General features: G+C 49.8%; 1 protein-coding gene across 2 annotated transcripts in view; it reads right to left on the bottom strand.

Annotated features, from left to right (window-relative positions):
- LOC309817719 (F-box-like/WD repeat-containing protein TBL1X) overlaps positions 1-24,706 on the bottom strand; it is a 229,857-nt gene that overhangs the window by 182,924 nt on the left and 22,227 nt on the right. The gene's annotated exons all lie outside the window — the stretch shown is intronic.

Here is a 24,706-nt window from a genome sequence, read left to right as displayed (position 1 = left end):
GCTCGCACAAGGAAAAAATATTTTTCCCTTCTTCTTTTATGTTGTATCTATCAGAGATGATGGATGGTCACTAAACTTTGCTCATCATCTCACGTTGTATGTAAGTCACATCACTGTGCTGTACACCTTACACTTACACAGCTCTGTATGTCAATTACATCTCACAAAAACTGGGAGAGAGGGGAAAAAAAAACAAAAACAAGACTGCCTTTGATTTCTGGATCCCAGAAAGCTGTGGCCACTGCACAGAGCAGGGGTGGCAAATGTCTCCTACAAAGGGTCACATAATAAATATTTTCAACTCTGGGATCGGGACAGTATCTGTAGCTACTACCCACTCTGCCCCCAGGGAAGAAAGTCTCGGGGAAAACAATGCATGTGGCCATGTCCCAATAAAACTCGATTTTCAAAAACGGGCCACGAAGTAAATACTTTCCCCTGACACAGAACCTAATCAAAATCTCACTTCAGGCACTTCCTCTGTGATTAAGTTTTAACAAGTCATACCCTGATTTTTAAACAGCCTTCCAAGAGAAACAAAGAACAAATGAAACAATCAGAGAACTTCCCGCCTCAGTAATTTTTCGATGCCGGTTTCCTGGGAATGGTCAACAACACACTTCATCGGGGCAATGGGAGCTAGACTGTGCCGCTAAGATCCCCCCAAAGGGCAGCAGTGGCCTTCAGCCAAGGTCAGGCCCCAGCAATCGGCCAATGGGGGCAGTTACAAGGGCGTCTAGACTGCAGTGGGGTCACCCGAGGCCCCGTGAGTCCCTCCCACCTGGCTTCCCCTCCCCCGAACCTGGCCTCTCCCTGCCTCTCCCACCCACACGTGCTGGTCCTGGGAGCCCGCGCCGGCAGCCCGAGCTTCCCCACCTCGGAAACCCAACCTGCGCAAGTGGGCTCACCTTCTCGGGGGCCCCCAACTCCGAGCTAAGCAAATGAAGAAAGCCTGGTGAATTCTGGATAGCATTCTCGGCGTTCCCTCCTAAGCTTCTATTTCACAGGCGTTTTCTCCCTAATTCAAGAGGCCAACACCGTACAATTTGTACTTCACAATCAAGTGAGCTCCAGAGCCTCTCAAGGACTCCTCACTGTTCAAATGGGAAAGTCTGTGTGTTCCTAAGACTTCCTTCCATGAGGACAATGCCTAGGAAACTGTGCCGAGCTAAGGTGGAACTTCCCTGGTGGCGCAGCGGTTAAGAATCTGCCTGCCAATGCAGGGGACATGGGTTCGAGCCCTGGTCCGCAAAGATCCCACATGCCGCGGAGCAACTAAGCCCGCGAGCCACAACTACTGAAGCCTGTGCGCTCTGGAGCCCGCGTGCCGCAACTCCTGAGCCCACCCGCCGCAACTACTGAAGCCTGTGCGCTCTAGGGCCTGTGCTCCGCAACAAGAAAAGCCACCGCCATGAGAAGCCCACGTACCACAACGAAGAGTAGCCCCTGCTCGCCGCAACCAGAGAAAAGCCCGCACGCAGCAACGAAGACCCAATGCAGCCAAAATAAAATAAGGCAATAAAAATGACTTTAAGTAACCAAAGAAAATCTACTTTCAATAACTTATTTGCTAGTATATAACAACAGTGGAATATTATACAGCCAAAAAAAGGAAGGAAATTGTAATACACCCTACAAAATGGATGAACCTTGAGGACAGCACGCTCAGTGGAAAAAAGCCGGTCACAAAAGGACAAACACCACGTGACTCCACTTCTATGAGGTACAGGGGTCATCAAATTCACACATACAGAAAGCAGAACAGTGGTTGCTGGGGGTTGAGGAGGGGCGCAGGCAGCCGTTGCTTAATGGATACAGAGCTCACTTCCACGGCGGGAAAGAAGTTCCAGTGACTGGATGCGCAACAGTGGAAATGTCTGTCCATATAACCAACGGCCACTTTTTGCCACATGGTGTCCAGATACCATATGGTCCGAAAAACCCAAACTTCTGACCATCTGGCGTTTTACACAAAAGTTTGCTGACCCCTGAAAAAAATGAACCAAAATATCCAAAAAAAACATTTTTAATGCACATGTAGGGTCAGTGACTAAATCCAGGCTAAAGGGATTATGGTAAACCTTTTCATTTTTGAAGTCACACTACAATTAATAAAGCAGTGATGAGATCTGAATTGTCCTTTTCCTCAAAGGGCCCCGTACAACTAACGTGTCTCTGGTCCTTTTTCCTCTCTTTCATTAAGAATAAACCACGGCGGCTTCCCTAGTGGCACAGTGGTTGAGAGTCTGCCTGCCGATGCAGGGGACGCGGGTTCGTGCCCCGGTCCGGGAAGATCCCACATGCCGCGGAGCGGCTGGGCCCGTGAGCCATGGCCCCTGGGCCTGCGCATCCGGAGCCTGTGCTCCGCAGCGGGAGAGGCCACAGCAGTGTGAGGCCCGCGTACCGCAAAAAAAAAAAAAAAGAAGAAGAAGAAACCACAGTAGGTACCTTCCCTGGTGGTCCAGTGGTTAAGAATCCGCCTTCCAATGCAGGGGACACGGGTTTGAGCCCTGGTCGGGGAACTAAGATCCCACGTGCCGTGGGGCAACAAAGCCCAAGTGCTCTAGAGGCCACGCGCCACAACTAGAGAGCCCACGTGCTGCACCCACGGCCCGACGCAGCCCCGGTATCTGAGGAAGCACGGAGGGCATCTTCAGAGGTGCTGGGTGGTGTGTTTCTCAGCTACAGTCATGCTTCAAAAGCCCAACCTTTAGAAGTCACATATGACCCAGCAGTCCCACTCCTGGGTAGATGCCCAAAAAAACCAAAAACCCTAATTTGAAAAGATACATGCGCCCCAATGTTCACAGCGGCATTATTTACAGTAGCCAAAATATGGAAGCAACCTAAGTGTCATCAACAGATGAATGGAAAAAGATGTGGTATACATACAGTGGAATATTAGCCGTAAAAAGAATGAAATCTTGCCACGTGCAGCCACATGGGTGGACCTAGAAGCTATTATACCAAGCGAAGTAAGTCAGAGAAAGACAAACACTGTACACTATCACTTATATGTGGAATCTAAAAAACCAAATGAATGTATATAACAAAAAAGAAACAGACTCATGGAGAACCAACTTGGGGTTCCCAGTGGCAAGCGGGAAGGGGGGAGGGGCAATGCAGGGGTAGGGGAGACAGGGGAACAAACCACTAGGCATAAAATAAGTAAGCTACAGGGACACTGTCCAACACAGGGGACAGAGCCAATATTTTACAACTATAAGTGGAGGATAACCTTAAAAATTGTGAATCACTGTGTTGTCCACCTGAAACTATATTCAACTATACCTCAATTAAAACCAACCAACCAACCAACAATGACCTCTTGCAGACCTCCCACCCAGCTTACCAACAGGGAAAGCCGCAGGGGAGAGGGAAGAGGGCCAGTGGGCGAGCGTGCAAGGGTCCCTGACAAGCAAGACTTGCCCCCTCCTGGCCCATCTGAACTCCCACCCAACCTCCAGCTCTCAGCTTTCTCCTGGCTCAGCCCAGGGGGAGAGCCCGTCTACACCTCTAGAGCAGGGCAGCTCCAAGATCACCGGGTGCTGCCCTCTGGTACCCTGGTATGGCCTGTAAGCACTATTCCCTACCTGTCTCCCCAACCAGCCTGTCACCTCCAGGAGGGCAAGAACCGACTCCCTCGTCTCCCTTGACATCACCAACAGCAGGCCCCCGGCCTGCACAGATTCAGCTACCAAAAGGATTTACTGAGGAAACTCACCACCTGCCCTATGGATGAAGAGAGCAAACACAGAATCACGCTGAAAGGAAACCGCTTCGTCCCAGAACACATGTATGAACAAATCCATCATACGCGGACAAGGACACTTAGTCCAACGCATGTCAAGAAAATGAGAAGGCTTCCCTGGTGGTGCAGTGGTTGAGGGTCCGCCTGCCGATGCAGGGGACACGGGTTCATGCCCCGGTCCGGGAAGATCCCACAGGCTGCGGAGCGGCTGGGCCCGTGAGCCATGGCCGCTGAGCCTGCACGTCCGGAGCCTGTGCTCCGCAACGGGAGAGGCCACAGCAGCGACAGGCCCACGTACCGCAAAAAAAAAAAAAAAAAATGAAAATGAGGAGAGACTGCTCTGAGAGAGAAACAGCTCTAAACACGTGCACTGAGACGCACACAGATCTACACAGTCAACGCGTGTGTGGGCCAGAGGACCGCAGGCTACAGCCCGGGGGCCCGACGCAGCCCACTGCCTGTTTTAGACAGCCCACGAGCTAAGGATAGTTTTTACATTTTTTAAGTGGCTGGTGGGAGGAAAAAAATCAAAAGAGGAATAATCTTTCATGAGACATGAAAACCACATGAGATTCCAATTCCAGTGGCCATGAATGGAATGTGACTGGGGCAAGGCCACGCTCAGTTATCAGATGGGTCAGGGCTGAGGTCCCACTCCAGGCAGCGAGGAACGGAGCTGCCTGAGACGTGCGGACTTCCAAGGCCAAACCAGGTACGACTCGGCCCTACACAGACAAACGTCAACCACCCATGAAGACAGAGATCCCGGGGCCAAGTCCAGGCCCCAGCACTGCCTGTGAGGGAGCCGGGCAGGCCCAGGGGGCAGGCTCTCCCTCCCCAGGCTCCACAGCCTCGCCAAGAAGGGACCAGGCCGGACAGCCGTCCACAGAATGGGGAAAACAGGGGCATCATCTATAAAAGCACATGGTCTCTTCTGCTACTTTTGTGTGCTTAGTTTGAGCTCATCTGCACCTCTCACCCCAAAATGAGCAGGGAGAAGTTCAGTAAAGCTCCCAGAGCCAGACCTCTGGTGAGAGCTGGCTGGACTCTACAAAGAGACTGTGTTCTCTCTCTCTCTCTCTCTCTCTCTGTGTGTGTTCTCTCGCTCTCTCTCTCTCTCTCTCTCTCTCTCTCTCACACACACACACACACACACACACACACACACGCCCTTCATTCTGAACCATGTTGCACTCGTTACTCTTATTTCTTCCACAGGAAACAGGACTAGAAGGAAAAACAAGGCAGGAATGTCCCCGCGTGCACTCACATCACTAAAGCCTTCAGCATTCAACCCTCTCAGGCAGAAAGAGGAAAAATAAAGTCAGAACAGCCTGCACTTCAAACAGGATTGGGCCTTGTTTTAACCCAAAATCTCTCTGGGAAAAATTATCTACCCCACGCGAACAAGGAAAAACACAAAGGGCGCGTGCACGCCAAAACATTTGATTTACATAATGACTGTAACTGCAGCCTGGTTGGTATTGTTTTATGGGTCACACACACTTTAAAGACCGATACACGTTTATACTACAGACGAAATGGGTTATTTCCTCCTGCCCATAAGCAGCTCTCAGAACACAACCGAAGGCCAAACAACACTCGGGAGACTATATAGTTTTTCCGCTAAAATCCAGATAATTTCTTTTTGAGAAGCAAAATCTGTAACGTAAATCTCAGTGAAAACTGTCTCCTTATGAAGCAATTATACCCCACTTGGATACTCTCGGGAAGGCCTAGGAACAGGAGCTCAGGCTCACAGCACTCACCACAGCATCTGCTGTTACAAGTTATAGTTATGTTTTCACTTTTCTCACTGGGAAATTTGTCCAAACACCTAGGAATGCAGGCTCCAAAAAAAAAAAAAAAACATACATTCAAGTCAATAATTATGGATAATATCTTAAATACTCAGACCAAGTAAAGCTAAGTCTCTGCCCTCAAGTCTAATAGGAATTTAAAAGGAATACACTTTGGGCTTCCCTGGTGGCGCAGTGGTTGAGAGTCCGCCTGCCGATGCAGGGGACACAGGTTCGTGCCCCGGTCCAGGAAGATCCCACATGCCGCGGAGCAGCTGGGCCCGTGAGCCATGGCCGCTGAGCCTGCGCTCCGCAACGGAAGAGGCCACAACAGTGAGAGGCCCGCATACAGCAAAAAAAAAAAAAGGAATACACTTTAAGACAGGAATATAAGCACATAAGCGGAATCGAGTGTTATGGGTTTCACTGGAAGGGGAGTGAGGGGAGAGGAAAACGGACAGAAATCAAGAAACCTAGTAAATGCCAGGGTCTGGTCTCTAACCGACACCCTCCTCCCCGTGTCCTGGACCACCCGCTGGGCCAAGTAAGCACTCCTCTAGAATATTCTAGTAGACGCCATCGGTCAACCCAGCTCGCTGCTGACTTCCTCCAAATCGTTCTCCACTGAGACGCCAACCCCCCCCCCCCCGGCATTCCCCTCCGCCGACGCTGCCCAACACTCCAGGGTGAGAGCTAACTGCCTGACTCAGCTCACAGAGGCACGGCCAAGGGGCCCTGACCAGGCTCTCTCTCCCTCTGCTCGTCCACTCCTGGCCAACCTCAGGACCTTTGCATAAGCTGTTCCTTGGCCAGGCAACCCTTCCCACTCCACTCATCCCTCAGGTCCCATCTCAAACGCCCCCACCCCTGTGACTAATGAAGACACAGACTTTCACCACTGCCTGGATTTCCTCGTGATACTCATCACTGCTGAGATCCTGTAATCTTTGTGTGCACATACTGGCTTCTCTTCCCCCTCTCCGGTGGGGTTGTACACACCACGGCAACAAGAACCTCATCTGTTTTCCTCACCACTGTGACCCCGAGTACCTAGGGGAGCACTCGTCACACAGAGCTGACCAAGTACCTGTTGAATGAATGAATAAATGAGTGGGTGAGAGGAAGAAGCCCCAGCTAAGCAAGCATTTTCAGTAGATGGGATATTAGTTGGGGTAACAGAGCAAAGGGGTGCGGTCTCCGCAGCGTCAGAGGTGGAAAGTTTCACGTGGGTTCCGGTAAAGTCGGTCTCCCGACTTGGCTGGAATTTATGTGCAGGCCAAAGTTCAACAGGGTCAGTGAATCTGGATGGGTTCTGTGTGGGGAGGGGAAGCAACAACTTTATTTTCACTAACCTTTCACCTAACTCCATTAGAAACGCAGGCAACAAGCCTTTGTGGAAACAGCAGACCCCCAAGATTCTCACCAATAGGAACTGCAGACATTTTCATAACAGGTTACAGATGCCTCAGACACTTTAAAATACTGCTGACACTCACCACTACTTGGAAATGATGGTAGCGGTTAAAGCCACTGCTAGATAGTGCTATTTAAAACGTTCAAAAAGCACCTATCAAAGAACTGAGGACTTCTCTGGTGACGCAGTGGTTAAGATCTGCCTGGCAATGCAGGGGATCCGGGTTCGAGCCCTGGTCCGGGAAGATCCCACATGCCGCGGAGCAACTAAGACCGTGTGCCACAACTACTGAGCCTGCGCTCTAGAGCCCGCAAGCCACAACTACTGGGCCCGCGTGCCACAACTACTGAAGCCTGCGTGCCTAGAGCCCGTGCTCCGCAACATGAGAAGCCACCGCAATGAGAAGCCCGCGCACTGAAACAAAGAGTAGCCCCCGCTCGCTGCAACTAGAGGAAGCCCGTGCGCAGCAACAAAGACGCAACGCAGCCAAAAAAAAAAAAAGAAAGAATCGAAAGCAGGTCTCAAAGAGATGTTTGTATGCTCAGATTCATAGCAGCATTATTCCCAATAGCCAAAAGGTATAAGGGACCCAAATGTCCATCAACAGGTGACCGGATGAACGAAATGGGGTCTATCCATACAGTGGAATACGATTCAGCCTTAAAAATGAAGGGAATTCTGACACAGGCTACAACAGAGCTGAAACTGGAGAACATCAGGCCAAGTGAAATGAGCAGACCTAAAAGGACAAATGCCGTACGACTCCACTGATGGGCAGCACCTAGAACAGTCACATTCACAGAGACCGAAAGCAGAGTAGCGGGGGCCAGGGGCTGAGGGTGCGGGCACGTGGAGTTAGTCTTAAATGGGGACAGACTTTCAGTCTGAGAAGACGAACAAGTTCCGGAGACGGATGGTGGTGACGGCTGCACAATAATGGGAATGTACTAACGCCACTGAACTGTGCACCAGAAAATGGGTAAGATGACACATTTCACATCAGGTATGTTTCACCACCATAAAGTAAGGAAGACGGCAGGAGGGTAACAGCACACGGGAATTTTGTTTATGCCAGTACTGGTAATTGCTTCCTTCGCTAACCTATCTAGCTTTGAATGCATTTGAAAATCCTACTCCGAGATGCCTCCGAGGCTTCGATGGACAGCTGAAGGGGGTCCATACGCAGAAAAGAAAGTTTAGGATCCTGGTGTCTGAGAAGGGGACAAACAAGGAAGCTGTTCAGAGCCTTGGGCGCAGGAGCGTGAAGTCAGTATCGCCCAGTGGGGACCCACCGCAGTGCCTCCCTGACATTAATGCTTGAACACTGGGGTTCTGGGGAGCCCCTCGGGCAGCTGGGGGACGCAGGGAGGGGGAACAGAGAGGGCAGGATGGGGCCGCGGCCCAGGGCCAGGGGCCCCGGGGAGGGCGCTGGCAGAGCCTGGGGGGTGGATGCCAGACTGCACGTGGTCCAGGAGAGTGTGGGCTGAGAGGGGCAAGGCAGGGGAGCGTGGAACTGTGCTCCTACGAAGTGTGATGAGGGAGAGACAGAAATAGAGCGAGAAGCTAGCGGATGAAGCAAAGGGTTTTGCTGCTGTTTCATAACGCTCTGCTTGTGTTTGCAGCGCTAGACTAAAGGCATTAGGGAGTCTGCAGAAGACAGAGGTGCGAGAGGTTTTGTTTCCTTACAAAGCCTACAGTTTTTAACAGATCCCAAACCACATGAATTCTTACTGAGCTCACAAAATTAAGCCCACGTTTTCAACATGTTCAGAACCCCCTGCTCACAGATGGAAACTCTGAGATGGCCTTTTCCTTTCTGAAGGCTAAATGTCAACAGACAGGAGGAGGGCTTGACGAGAGTTGATATTTAAAGATGCGAGGCCAGCAAGTGAGTTAAATGGAGGAGGTGTTTCTGGCGTGGAGAAGTTCTCCTGCCCTCCCTGAACCCAAGGAGATCAAGCCATCTCCCCAGTGCTTGTCATTAGAGATGGCCTTCAGTGCTCCATTAGCGAAGAATTAGCAAAACGCTGCCGGGGCCGATCACTTTCCCAGGCTCAGCAGAAAAAACGCATAGTCCCAAACTTCCTGTAGTTTACAGCATAATTAATGAGTAAGAAGAAATACCAATAGAAGCAAGTAAAATATAGTTAGCCCAGCTTTGGTTCACGGGGGCCGTGAGTACCTAGACGTTTCCTCCTACGAGTCCTCTGCCCTCACCCTGCCCCGGCCACTTCCCCGCCAGCCACTTCCAGCCTTACCCAAGCCACGGCCCCTGGAGGCTCTGCTGACAGACCATCCCACTCACACATTTACATAAGCCCTCGTGGGCTTCCCTGGTGGCGCAGGGGTTGAGAATCCGCCTGCCACTGCAGGGGACACGGGTTTGAGGCCTGGTCTGGAAAGATCCCACATGCCGCGGAGCAACTAAGCCCATGCGCCACAACTACTGAGCCCGCGTGCCTAGAGCCCGTGCTCTGCAGCAAGAGAAGCCACCGCAGTCAGAAGCCCGTGCGCCGCGATGAAGAGTAGCCCCTGCTCGCCGCAACTAGAGAAAGCCCGCGTGCAGCAACAAAGACCCAACGCAGCCAAAAATAAATAAATAAGATAAATAAATTTATTAAATAAAAAAATAGATAAATAAGCCCTCCTCGTCTTGCCCTCTCATTGGAAGCCCAGACGATCCGAGCCACACACGGCCAGTGGCTCTCACACTGGACCGTGTGGACACTGAACACCTCACCACGGCAGAGGGCCGCAGTGGAGAGTGCTCGGTGAGACCGTCTCCAAGCCATCCTTTGCAGTCTGCCCTGGTTTATGCTTCAACCCATCGATTTTCTTTTTAATTTATTTATTTTTGGCTGCACTGGGTCTTCCCTTAACTGCTCTGCGGCACGTGGGGTCTTCCGGGACCAGGGCTCAAACCCGTGTCCCCTGCACTGGCGGGCAGTCCCAACCACTGCACCACCAGGGAAGCCCAATCCATGGCGTTTTAGAAACCAAACCAATGAGTTCAAATAGCCTCTTACACAGAAAGCCTTGCTTAGGGTAGACTAAAGAGGGCGCCTACGATTCCAGGTAGGGTTGGTGATAGAGAGGGGGTGAGGCAGGAAGAAGACGCCAAGCTCCCAGCCCAAGCTCACACCCTCTGCACCCAAGGACAGTCTGAACGCCGAATCCGTCTCCTGCGTCAGCTGATCCTACGAGCGCTGGCTGCCCTCGAGTCAGGACCCCCTATTCTCTTAGAAAACCAAGACCTTCGTCTTGGTAAAACTCTTAAGAGGAATCATCTTCCTTTCTAGGCACTTACTACCTTCTCATCTGTCCCGAAAGCCACGTCCCCACTACTCCTCTTCCAAGGCAAAGAACTACAGCCCCCGTCCTTTATCGCACCTCCGGAACCTCTCACTTCCTGTTAGCTTTCAAACACCACATCTTCCCCCACTAAAAACCCCTTCCCCCATACTGGCTTCCTTCCCAAAGGCTCTTCTCCCCTGACCTTTGAGGTTGGACCTCTCCCCCCGAGACATGTGTACCCACTGCCTCCAGCCTTTCACCCGTCGTCGCACATATGCCGTCTTCAGCTGCAGACTCACTGCTCCTACCCTGAAAACCACACCTGGATTCTCACACGTCACCCCCAGCCTCTGGGCGCCAAATCCCACCTCAGCAGCCCCGACCACCCTGCTTCTCTGCTTCCTCCTCCCACCTCCTCTGAGCGTGTGGGCTCCTACGGACACACGCCTTCACGGCTCTTCTCCACGGAGGGTTCCACCCCATGTCTGCCCCTGGTTCCAGGCCATTTCACCAGTTCTCAGCTGATGCCATCCCAACCTCCACGCTCCAGGGCACTCCCGACACCTCTACTACACGTGAAATCCAGTCCTGCCATTGTGTTCCCCAGCTAAACCACAGGGCCTCTGGCAGTCAAATATTTGTTCTACTTATTCTGGAACAGGAGGCCTTCGATAAAACAGCTAACAAACCCAGTCCAGCCGTTCTCTAGAAAGGTGGGATCTGTCCTGTTCCCGGCTTCCGTACACATATTCCAGCTGGTGGAATGTAAAGGGAAGGTGTGCAGAGAGAATATTTAGAGAAGCAAGAAATGGAAAGCAGGGACAGACCCAGGAAGATTACAGTAACCGGCCCCACCCACCGTCTCCCACACTCGCTGAAGAACACCGAGTCCCGGGAGCCTCTGCTGCTAACCAGAGACATCCCAGGCCAAGGAGATCAAAGGGCCATGTGCCCAGCTCCTCCTTAAGTTATTTTTAGATCTTACCAGAGGAGGACAAGAGAAACCGGAGAATTTCCACTCTACCACTGTTCTGGCAGCTTTCAAAGTAGGTTAACAGGAAAAATGATCTGGGCTGTCACTGCTGCTTTTAAATTCTGGCTAATTTTAACCCTTCTCCCAACCCGCTCTCCCTGCCACTCCCAACCAGAAGACGTAGATGCCTCCACCACACTGTCCTAAGGGTCTGACAAATCGAGAAAGAAAACACAAGAACCGCGAAGGAAAGAAGCCGCCCTGGACACCACCGCTAATGGAACGCTCTGGCTTGCCACCATGCACATCAGAACGAGACAAGTGTCAAGAAGAAATCTTGATAGCAGAGCGGCCTCCAAATTACAGATGGGATACTGTCCAAGGCTTCATGGGTTTCGCACTCAGAAATGTTTTTCTCCTAGAAACAATGCTATAAAACTATGACCAAGCTCCCAGCCAGTCTCGAATGGCCTTGTAAAGCCTGCAAACGTAACTGAAATGTAAACTGGCCACAAAAAACGTCCAAGGAGCACACCATGGCGTGGCGATCGGACGCTTCAATGCCGAGCATCTGAATCACCGGGCTGCTTCTGGGGGAAGTGGGGTTGCCCCCATGTATGGGGTACCAGCTACTACGGGCAAGACGGGAATGAGTGACATTTCATCTTCCCCACGTGTGTTCACCGTTGTCTAGGCTTCAAGAGAAGCAACCATCAAAAACACAGGTGAGGGCTTCCCTGGTGGCACAGTGGTTGGGAGTCCGCCTGCTGATGCAGGGGACACGGGCTCGTGCCCCAGTCCGGGAGGATCCCACGTGCCGCGGAGCAGCTGGGCCCGTAAGCCATGGCCGCTGAGCCTGCGCGTCCGGAGCCTGTGCTCCGCAACGGGAGAGGCCGCAGCAGTGAGAGGCCCGCGTACCGCAAAAAAGGAAAAAAAAAAAAAAAAACAAGCAGGTAAAAAGGCAAGAAATGGGTCACCCCCCTTAGTATGTTACACCAAGCCTTCCGCAGAAGGCACTAGAACGTAGTTAGCACCAGGGCACAGGAAGAAGACTGTGCGAGCCAAATGCCAGTGGTACCACTTCCCAGCTGTGGGCCCTGCCGCGCCGTACAATTCCGCTCTGAGAAGCCAAGGCGTTTGGCTGTCAGCCAGGCCTATGGTGGGCAGGGCATCTTCCTTTGTCCACCAATCCCGCCAGCCTCTGGGTGACTGAGGTGGGGAAGCAGAAAAAGCAGGACATGAACACAGGTCTCTTCTGGGTGACCCAACTTCCCCTCTTCTCCCACCAAGCACAGGAGCACCCTGTACCCCCCCTTTTATGCTACAGCCCTGCTCTGCTGGGACAGAGCCAGCACGGATCCCTTCCAATCCTGCGGCAGAAATGACTTGTAGAGTTTAATGTACTACCTCTCCTGGGACTCCCGGGATTTTAATTGGAACAAAGTTTCATGTCGAACAAATGACTCTCTAATTGTGGAATACCAGGCTCCAGCAAGCAAGGTTAGATGGGAATAGGGTGCAAATGAAGATCAGATCAGGAGAGAGGAGGAAGTGCGGGTCACACCAGGGAGGTGGTATGGGCCTCAGAACAGGCAGGGATCACACGTTGGTTCCGGAAAGGGCCAGAGAGTCAATACTTCAGGCTTCCAGGGGCCAGAGGGTCTCTGTTGCAACAGCCTGTGTAGGGAATAAGCAACCACAGACAGTATCTAAATGAGTGGGTGTGGCTGGGTTCCAAGAAAACTTTGAATTTCATATCATTTTCATGTGTCACAGAACAGTATTCTTTTTTTGGCCGTTTAAAAATACAAACCCATTCTTAGCTCGCAGGCTGTACAAAAACAGGTGGCAGGCCAAGTCTGGCCCCTGCCTTCAAGGAAGCCTATCTCAAGCTTTGCCTCAGAAGATGCTTTTGGAATCGGACACCGTCATTCTTCCAGGGCTCCCACGTACACAACCCTGGCGTCTAGCCACCGGCCCGTACCCCACGACTCCCGAGTGTCCCTGAGGAGTCCTAAGACTGAAGAGTGTAATGCATTCAAGGTAAAAAACCTTCCACTGTTGAGAAGCACGGTGCTGCCCTGGGAGAGAGGGTGGGCTCTGAAGTCCCAGTTCCAAGTGGTAGACCCGGTACGTCACTGCCCTGACCTCAGTTTCCCCACTTGCAAAACAGGAAGAGCCTTTCTGGATTTGGATTTGTTGTGCAGGCTCAAAACCAGCTACAGAAAGTACCCAGGACACTGCCCTGCGGTCAGCAGGCACCCAAAAAGTCACAGGTCCAACACTAACGATTTTTATCCTTATCTCCTGCCCTCTCCCCCACCCCACCCCCGCCTCGAGGCTCAATTACATCCCTATTCAAGCCCCAAAGTTCAGGTTCAGGTGTCAACCTAAGGATGTGACCCTGGCACTGAGAATGAACCAGGTACACGTGAATGAAGCCACAGTCCAAACAGCAGAGGTCAAAGGCAGGACAGGCCACTCAGGTTTCAACATGCAGGAAGTCACAGAGAAATCCCCTCCCCGCAGATTAAACTCTCAAACACACAAAGGAGCGCTGGTTCCACCAGGGGGGCCCTTCATCCGGCTCTCCTGGGCCACTTCCTCGTACACGCTCTGCATCCAGGAATCTCAGTCCCTAGCCTCTATCTTCAGCTCTCCCTCACCACTGAATACAGCATGCACAGCTTGCAACAAAGACATGTTCCCACGTGCAGCAACAAAATAGCAAAAGATAGCTGTTGAGACAACGTTTCTTTAGGAGACTAAGTGCTCATGGTTTTTTAACCTGACCGGCAATTTCAGTCATTCCGCGACTAGCTTAAGCACCCGGCCAATTCTACAAAGCTCATAGCAAAATCGCTGAGTGTCAGAAAATATTAAATGACCACCTGGATGTGCTTTTTATCGAGCTCTGTTTATGAATGGAGAAACAGTTCACATTACTTAGAGCGATGCGCTTCTAATCATCTCCAAGCAAGATTCCCTGGAGAGCAACACAGAGCGAGGTCATTCATCTGCAGCACCTGCACTGTATACATTTCCCTTGCTCAAGGAAGGAAAACCACCTATGTCAGTTTCAACCAAGGTGAAAAGAGTGACTTGAGATACGACTGTTTTCAAAATTTTCCTTACCTCTCAATAGTCAGAAGGACGCATTACAAGTCTGCCCTTTTGCTATCTCCATTTTTTTCTCTATGTTGGCCCTTGAGAAAGGGTGGGCCGCTGTACGTTGGCTGTATTTTCCCTCCCGTATATATGCATTCTTCTAACAAAACGCGGCCATTCGGCCACGCCACAACCCCATCTCACGCTTTCTCTTGGTTGGTTGGTTGGTTGTTGTTTGGGGTAGGGGAAGAGGCTAAGGAGAGTGAGAAAAGGGAAAATATATAACAGAGAGGACAGAGCCCCACTTCCTCTGCTATCAGCCACACTGCCCGCTCACCTCGGACGCCTGGTTCTTAGCTCTGCCGGAGCAGAGACAACAGGCAGGGACACGTTTTCCGGAACTGATCACTCTGAAACTGCTCTCCCCGCATGCAGTGACACCATGTCCACGCACGAGGAGCTTCTACCACCACGTGAGACCACGTGACACATTTTCAGAGCAAGCTTCGAAGTATGAAAGCGGATCCGAACCCTTTGTAAAAGAGCTTTATTGAGATACAGATCACATACCACACAATTCACCCATCGGAAGTATACAGTTCAGTTGCTTTCAGTATATTCACAAAGCTGTGTAACCCTGATCAGTACAATCAACCTTGGAACATGTGCATTATATCTCCCCAGAAGCAGCCCTGGACCCCCTCCTTCAGCAGTCACTACCCAAAGCCCCGGTCCTAGGCAACCACTCATCTACTTTCTGGCGATGCAAACCCCTTTTTGTTCAGCCCGCAAGCCTCTGCTGTAAGTGTCTGACAGGCTCCCTGGTACCAATGGCCCTCGCAGCTCACTTCCCAGTCTTATCACATCTCAGGGGCGCGAGCCAGTACAGCAGCCTGGCTCCGGTTTCCATAAGCCGCCGCGGCTTCTGCAATTTCATTCCACGCCTCACTCACAGGAGCTTCTCAAGGCCCAGACTGCAAGCTACTGTCCTGAGTTCCCGAGCAGCAGCTCGCGCAGAACCCCCAGGAGGGCAACACCCGTAACGTGGCTCTCGAGATGAAGTGCTGCCACCTCCCCCCCCAAGAGAGAGTCACACCACTCTGCGGTGTCTCACGACTACCTTAACCATTTCCAACTCGTCACCTGCACGGCAAGAGAGGTGGGAAAGAAAAACCATTCGGCCACATTCCATGCAGTGGGAGATTCACGTCCATTATACGCTTAGTTTACGTCTCCACTTTCCTAGCCAGACATGTGGCAAACCATCCAAACGGAAGAGAAGAAAGAAATTCCAAGGTGAGGTCTAAGTGGGGTGGATAACACCAAACACAGTAACTACCGTCACTGAAGGGGAGAAAAGAGGTTGTCCCATCCATCTACAAAACAAGGGGTATGGGAACTGATTAAGTAACTGAATCCGGGGCCGGTGATTTCGGGTTGTGATGGACGAGCTGGGGGGCTTTCCTCCCCCTTATATTCTCCATCAATCTGCCTGGAGCTTGAAGGGGAAATGGTTTCTCTCATCTGAGCACTGCAAACAAAAGGAGCATGCCCCACATGGGGCTCAGGCACCGCCTGCACCTGGATTTTAACCACCCAAAGCACCCTCTTGCCTTCCGGGGGGGCTGTTGCCACCTGCCCCGGCCACTTCGGCCGCCAAGAAAGTCAAGGGGATCTTTCACGGGTGCTTGTGTAACAGCCTCAACTCATTCCGTCCCCTTCTGCTCCATTCATGCTCCACTGGAGTTTTGCGAGAGAAGATATTACTCACGCTTAACTTTAAGTCATAAATGAGTACAAGCAGACACTGGTGAACTCCCAGTAATGACTGTGGATGACGTAACCATACTGCGCCGTACTGATGTCCTGCTTTTGCTGCTGCTCTAAGCTTATGTAAGACGTCACCATTGGAGGAACCTGGTTGACAGCACACAGGACCTCTCGGCGCTATCTCTGCAACTTCTTGTGGTCTATAATCAACCAAAATAAATCGTTTTCAATGAAAATTACCTAAATAAATTTAAAAAAAAATCAAACACAGTCTCTGTTACTGGTCCTCTGGAGAACTAAAAAGCGGCAAACCCAAAGGAAGCCAACGAATCCTCAGAAGGTCTTCCTGGTCGTTAAAAACTCAGTGCCACAGACACAGGCAGTGAACCAGGAGAAAAATCTCTTTCTGTAACTAGCAAGAAAAAAGGTCTCCTACTGCCTTAAAATGTAATATCCTGCAAGTACTTGACATGAACAATCTGAAAATGAAATTAAGAAAATATCATTCACAAAAGCATCGAAAAGAATACACCCGAAACTCTAAAACATAAAGCACGAACCAGTGCCAACATTACAACTCAACCTCCACTAAGCCTGACGTTCCATAATGCTGAGTCATGCTCAGCTCCCTTCCCGGCAAGGCTCTGCAGGAGTTAAGTTGGTCTTCCATCATCATCAAAAGCTAACAGGTGGGCTTCCCTGGTGGCGCAGTGGTTGAGAGTCCGCCTGCCGATGCAGGGGACACGGGTTCGTGCCCCGGTCCGGGAAGATCCCACGTGCCGCGGAGCGGCTGGGCCCGTGAGCCATGGCCACTGAGCCTGCGCGTCCAGAGCCTGTGCTCCGCAACGGGAGAGGCCACAGCGGTGAGAGGCCTGCGTACCGCAGAAAAGGAAAAAAAAAAAAAGCTAACAGGTGACACCAGGACCACATCCAGTTGCTACAATGCATGGTATTAAAAATGAGTGATCATTAAGAAGCACACACCCACCCAATCAATCACCCATCTAGTCTCTCAATCATGTATGTATAAGCGACAGGGAAAAGCAGCCACTGGCAGCTGGGAGCCGGCCTGGCACTCACCGCTAGGCTGCCGCCTTCTCCTGCTGGAACAGAAACAATTCAGAGACCACTCATCTCAGACAGGGACACGATTCCATAAACCCTGCCCAACTCTTTTAAGGTCTTCTCAGCACCCTGTGACTGAGATGTCCCACAGTCCCCTCAATGCGATGCAAGGTCAACAAACCCAACCTCATCCAACTACAGCTTTGTGTGTTCCTGGAGACTATTTGGCTGAAGGACATTGTACCTAGGAATGCAGGTGAGGACAAATGCCTTTTAAAGAATGAGTCTCAGCATACAGATGGCCAACAGGCACATGAAAAGATGCTCAACATCACTAATTATCAGGGAAATGCAAATCAAAACTACAGTGAGGTATCACCTCACACCGGTCAGAATGGCCATCATCAAAAAATCTACAAACAATAAATGCTGGAGAGGGTGTGGAGAAAAGGGAACCCTCCTACACTGTTGGCGGGAATGTAAGTTGGTGCAGCCACTACGGAAAAGAGAATGGAGGTTCCTCAAAAGACTAAAAATAGAGTTGCCGTATGACCCTGCAATCCCACTCCTGGGTATATATCTGGAGAAAACTATAATTTGAAAAGATACACGCACCCCAATGCTCACAGCAGCACACTTCACAATAGCCAAGACAGGGAAACAACTGAAATAACCATCAACAGATGAAGGGATAAAGAAAATGTGGTGCATATATATATATATACATACATACATACATATATATATACATATACACAATGGAATACTACTCAGCCACAAAGAAGAATAAAATAATACCATTTGCAGCAATAGGGATGGACTCAGAGATTTTCAAACAGTTAAGTCAGAAAGTGAAAGACAAATACCATAGGAAGTCTAACATATGACACAAATGAACATATCTACTAAACAGAAACAGACTCATAGGCATAGAGAACAGACTTGTGGTTGCCAAGGGGGGGTGGGGGAGGGATGGGGGGAGGGATGGATTGGGAGTTTGGGATTAGCAGATGCAAACTAGTACATACAGAGAATGGATAAACAAGGTCCTACTGTAGAGCACAGGGAACTCTATTCAATATCCTGTGATAAACCATAATGGAAAAGAAAATGGAAAAGAATATGTGTGTGTGTGTGTGTATACATATAAATATATATAAAAAACTGAATCACTTTGCTGTACACCTGAAACTAACACAACATTGTAAATGACCTATACTTCAATTAGAAAGTCTCACACTTTATCTCACCTGAAACAGACAAGATGAAACCGCTTACAGGACTTATCTATATGAATTGCAAATCACAACAAAGCACTTTCCTTTCAATTTTTAAAAACTGACTCTACCACCATTGGAAGCCACCCATCCTTTACCACTTAGGTATTTTTAATGAAACGAACTGCGTGTATTTGGTTTTAAGACCAAGTTGAGAAATTATTAACTTGACACAGTGGTGGTTACATGTTCCACCAAGCGGCACGGAATATTCCCATCACTGCAGAAGCTGTCATTGTAAATCTGCCGTTTGTTCTTAAAACACCTACTCAATGACGGAGCTCCAGCGTCCAGCACCCACAACACCTGAAGGCAAAGGAAGGAGCTGCTCAGAAAAGCTTGTGTTCACAGATTAAAACAACCTGAAACATACACACAAACGCAGCACCTCCTCATACTACCTCGATTCTCTTCCTAGCATCATTTGGGGGAGGGGCTGTCCTGATAAAACCAAGCATCATCCGGGAGTCCGGACACCACAGACGGGCTTCCATGGTGGGTCCAAACATGTTTCGGATGAGGTACAGTGGATTTTTCTCAACAAGCGATTTAAGGCACAGATGTTATCCTCATCTTAAACGATATCATTATACCTTGAAAAGATTCTGTTGGGTTAGACCATTAGACTCTGCCGGTACTTGACGACTTTTGATCTGAAATGGGAATGCCGCTCCTTTCAACCTAATATGGGTGCAAAATAATTCTTTAATATATAAAACCGAAGTCCAAAATTTGGTTTACACCTGTGCCAGCGTGGAGATGCAAAGTTCTTCCTTTCAAGAAAGAAAGAACCTGCCCATCCTCCATGGCTCTGTTCTGAGCAGCCCCACGACTGAACAAGGCCATTTCTCTCTACCCATCAGGCAATCTCCACTCCAGAGCTCACGGTGGGGGGGCGGGGGGGCCTGGCTCAAACTTTATCAGATACGTGTCGAGGTCCTGAGGCTTTCCTTACTCAGTCCCGTCCCCCATTTATCTCTCACAGGTCTTTGTCCCTCATTAAAACACTTGAACCTCTCACTGCATCTCCAGAGGGACCAGAGGACACAACTATCGAGGCTGGCCAAAAGGTGCGTTCGGATTTTTCCGAAACCCGAACTTTGGGGCCAACCCAATGTTACAACGCTGACTGCTTTCAGGCCGTTAAAGTCCCTGAAAATAGACACCTGTGTATGTGTGTGTATCTAATACCCGGGGACACACACTGTGTATACACACAGAGTCAATTTTCATGATTTGAGGATACGGTATTCGTGAATTTGCCTACCTGCTAAATCTATCTGTAGCCCCAGATCCAGACCTGAGGTGGTGTGGTCACTTAAGGACCAAGCACGGGGTGAAAAGGTCGAGCCGCTGGTGCACACGTTCCCAGTTCAGGTGGAATGAGGCCTCGTGCTACCTTCTTGTTTCAGCTCCCAGGCCGTAAGCCAGTGTGCTCTCCGTGGGCTATTTACTGCCACGTGTTTTGCATTTCTGTGCTTTTGTTGGTGACATCTCTGCCTAGAACAGCCCCCAAGCACGGTGCTGCAGCGCTGTCTGGTGTTCCGAAGGGCAAGACGGCTGTGCTGTGCGGTAGGGAGGGAACACGTGTGTTGGAGAAGCTTGGTTCAGGCACGAGCTACAGGGCTGCTGACCGCGACTTCAACATGGATGAATCAACAGTATACAGTTAATAAGGTGTCTTTAAGCAGAAACACACGTAAAACAAGGTTATGCAGTGATTGGTTGATGAAAATAACGTGGCCAGAGGCCTGCAGGAACCGAACCCTCTGTTTCCCCTAGAAGCAAAGCTTCGATGAGGTCTCAGCAACTGTACACGTTCAACTACCGTGAATAAGGAAAATCGACCATACATGTAAGCCACATAAAGATGTAGCCATCACTAATCTCCACTCGACCTAAAAAAACCCTAAAACCATTCTTCTGTGTCTTCCTATTGCACAGACATCCCTGTATGGAATGACACGGTGGCCCCTCCCACGCTCAGCTTTTCTCCTGTGCTCATCCCTTTATGATCCCTTCACTACATCAGGGCAAAAGCTAAGCGACTTCACGTGTAGGCCCTCTGCCCACAGCCCTTCTGTACAGGCGAAGTTTGGTTCCAACACACGACAAGGGCAGCTGCGAATGGAAAAAGCCGGAGCCAAAGAGAATGAAATGACAGACGATGGGAAGCGGAGATAAACCCCTGCCCTCTCTCTGGAGCGCATCCGCCCTAGCAGGCATCCCTGCAGCCCCCTTCCATTGGCACGGCTCCACCTTGCTTGGGAGGAGCTCTCAGAGAAGCTCTGGACCCCGTCTGCACTTCTGAAGTGAGAAACGGACGGCAAAGACACAGTACTCAGGGCAAGAAGCCAACGCCGGTTACAAAACACGGTGTGTTAACTCTTTTTTCCTCTTTTATAACTCCCCTAAGAACAGATGTAATAATGTTTCCAAGAAAGCAAACCAGCAGAAAAAGAGGGCTAAAGGTAGAAACTTCTTCCGTAATGTAAGCCATCCTAGCAGTGAACCAGTTTAACATGGCTGCTTTCCTGGAGAATTGTTCTGACCCAAATTCTGAAGGGACCAAACACAGCAACCAGGAAGGGAATCTTCTTAAAAGGCACCAAAGCCTATTTAAACAAATCTGCAAAAGATTACTGATTTTTCAATGAAGATTCTCAAGCTATACATTTTAATATAAAATTAACTACGGCTTTTTTGTTTGTTTTGCTTTGTTTTTTGTTTGTCTGGTCGGTTTGGGTTTTACACCAAATAGTCTATGACCTGATTACCCAAGGACTTTTCAGAGAAAAAAGCAGAAAAAAAAATCCCTCCATGTGTGATGCTTGTCACATGCGGTACAAGCTTGTATATCCTCCAAAGAAAGCTTCGATAATGAGATAAAGGTAACCGTATTCCTCACTTCTGTTTAGACTAAGTGTCTGAACTTGATTTTCTCCAACAGGGTCCAAACTGGCCTTTAGTTAAGTCACATCCACCTGACTAGATAATCAAGAAATGCTCTCAGACCTCAATTCTAAGACAACCCCACAGAATGGAATCTGCTGGAAGGTGGGCCTTTCCCGACTCCTGTTCAAGGCAGTTTAGTCATTGAAAGTTCCAGGGAACATAATTATTACAGCGCATTCCCTAACAAGTGACAAGAGAACATTCCAAAGACAGCTTTCTGGCCACCGGGTTTCACCATGCACAGTTCTTACCGCTGCGAGTGATAGAGCAACCCCCCATAACACCAGTAACTCAGACTAGGGGCTGAGGACAGTCTTGAAAACGGATCTACCACGTTGTGTGCTGGAACCTTTTGGAGAGCATGTGGCCCAAGTGATCAGCTGACAGAAGAAAAACGATGATTCCTTTATTCTCTTGGGGCCAGTGTCAAGTGGGTGGTTAATGATAGCATTAGGCCTAAAATTCAATCCTTCTGCTCTTATTCAAGCGCTCTTTCCAGGGAAACTTCAGTCTTGGTATCGGACCAAAAAAAAAAAAAAAGAATTATAACCTACAGTTATATGGGTCTTCTTTGATTTAATGCAGTTAATCTTGGATAAGGTCAGGAACTGACTTGCGTTGGCTCAAATAACCCCAGTTTCCAATCAGGAGGACCCACCTACTTGTAAAAGTCTTCACTCTCCATTATACGTGTTCCACAGGCAAACCGTGAGCGCAGGTACCCTGTGAGAAGTCAGATGCCAGGAAGGTCATGGGCAACTCTCCACTGATAAATTACACAATCATCAAAGGAACGTGGAGACGGCTTGTAACGCCAGTTCCCAGTTCTTTAAACCACAGTGAAGTGAGAGGAGAAATACCATCTCCATCAAGCATAAAGAGTTCCTAGAGAGTGTTCTGGAAAGCTGAATAAGACACTGCCCCGTGGCACCGGTAAGAAGAAGGCTGGAAGTAAATGACCGCTGGAATCTCCCTCAATCACACTGTCTGAGTCACAGGTCACAAACTCAGCCTATTGCCAAAAGTTTACTGTTTGTCCTCGAAAGCACATCTTCCAACATATTCCCTGCGTTCCCCACGGCTTCATCCCGCCGCTCCTCTCCCCTTCGCGCACGCACACACCCACCCACCCCCAATCTCAACAACACTCTACTCCGTAAGCGACAGTAACATGAATCACGTTCTGCTGTGAGACAAGAATCGGTGCTCAGAACGTCTTGCTACAGGCACGCCCAACAGAAAGGGAAGTTCCATTTCCTCCTCAGTGCCGTTCAGCTCAACTTGTTCGCCATGAGTAACAGTCCAGGTGCCTCTTGAGGGGAGGGGGGTATCGGGTCTAACAAGGTGAGGGTCCCTTTCCCCAAACCTGACTCCAGTTTCCTAACCACTAAGTTCCAAGGGATGGGCTCATTTTCATGTAAGTTGTATTTTAGACAGAAGGACAGCTGGAAAAATTGCCAAGGTCGGTAGCATAACGTGACACTGCTAGACCTGCATGTGGAAATGCGGCAGCTCAGGGCCTTTCTCATTTTGTAGTTCACATAATTTTCATTTAGTTCACATACTTCTATTTCATCTCCTCCTTTACTCCATGCGACCTCCTAGGTCACCTGCTTTGTCAGACACACCAACTTGGTGCCCTCACAGCCCAGGAGGTGACAGGGCAGCCAACAAGGTGGTAGAGAAGAACTGACACCTCAAAGGCACAGAGGACAGATGGTGGTGGCCAGAGGCGGGGGGAGAGGGGATGTGGGTGAAGAGCATCAAAGGTGCAGACTTCCAGCCGTAAAATACGTTAAGTCCCAGGACCTCCCTGGCGGTCCAGTGGCTAGGACTCCGCGCTCCCAATGCAGGGGGCCCGGGTTCCATCCCTGGTCTGGGAACCAGATCCCACACGCCACAGCGGAAGATCCCGCAAGTGCGACTGAGATCCAGCGCAGCCAATAAATACATACATACATACATACATACATACATGCATGCATACATACATGCATGCATACATACATACATACATACATACATAAGTGAGTAAGTCCGGGGGATTCAACGTAACACATGACTGTAGTTAACAATACTGGAGAGTATATCTGAACGTTGCTAAGAGAATAAATCTTAAAAGTTCTCATCACGGGACTTCCCTGGTGGCGCAGTGGTTAAGAATCCGCCTGCCAATGCAGGGGACACGGGTTTGAGCCCTGGTCCGGGAAGATCCCACATGTATCCCATGGACGGAGCAACTAAGCCCGTATGCCACAACTACTGAGGCCGTGTGCCACAACTACTGAAGCCCACGCACCTAGAGCCCATGCTCCGCAACAAGAGAAGCCACCGCAATGAGAAGCCCACGCACCGCAACAAAGAGTAGCCCCCGCTCGTCGCAACTAGAGAAAGCCCGCGTGCAGCAACGAAGACCCAACGTGGCCAAAAATAAATAAATAAAGATTAAAAAAAAAGTTCTCATCACAAGAAAAAGAAATGAGTAACTATGTGTGATGATGGATGTTAACTAAACCTATTGTGGTGATCACATCACAATGTTTACATATATCAAATAATTATGTTACACACCTTCGGCTAATACGTTATATGTCAATTATATCTCAATTTTTAAAAAATGAAATGAAAATAAAAAAGGACAGTTGAAGGATGGAACTGTCTCTGTGGGTCCTGACCCCCCGCCCCTGCATCCCACAAGCCAGGAGATGTCTTTTCTCAACAGGGAATCAGGAAGAACAAAAGCCTTGCTCTCACAACTACTGTACTAAAGACACAATCAAGGAGAACCATTTCATTTAAACAGCACTCAACCGAGGGGGAAAGGGAGAGAACGAAAGAGAGAAATAGAAAGTTCTGCACAACAGAGTTACTTCCGTAACTTGCTGGTCGCCCCGAGAGGTGATACTTGGCTGATCTGATGACAGCCAATTCTAGGTGACACAGCATCCTCTAGAGCAAGTGCTTCCACAGCCAGCTTTTTAGCAGAAAATCTCTATCTGCTTGCTGTGCACGACGATGCGGGTGGGAATAGACAGGCTTTCACTCCCTCACTCACAGCACTGTCCTCTGCTTGTCCCGCCAGCAAGTCAGATCCTCTGATTTTTTTTTCATACCCTCAACATTTCAATCACCAAAATAAAACAACACTTGTGTGAGAGGAGGAAGGAGGCTGTCAGCCTCTCAGTGACACGGCTCCCTCCTCTAATGAGGTCAAAACTTTCTTTTGGCCACAAAGCAACCGAGTGTCAACACGCTAAGGCATCAGCCCCCAAAGACTGGAAACAGAATTTACAGCAAGAG

This window comes from Grampus griseus (genome assembly GCF_964374135.1).
Source record: "Grampus griseus genome assembly, chromosome: Y".
In the NCBI taxonomy this organism is placed as follows: Eukaryota; Metazoa; Chordata; class Mammalia; order Artiodactyla; family Delphinidae; genus Grampus; species Grampus griseus.
This window is presented reverse-complemented; position numbering and strand designations above follow the sequence as displayed.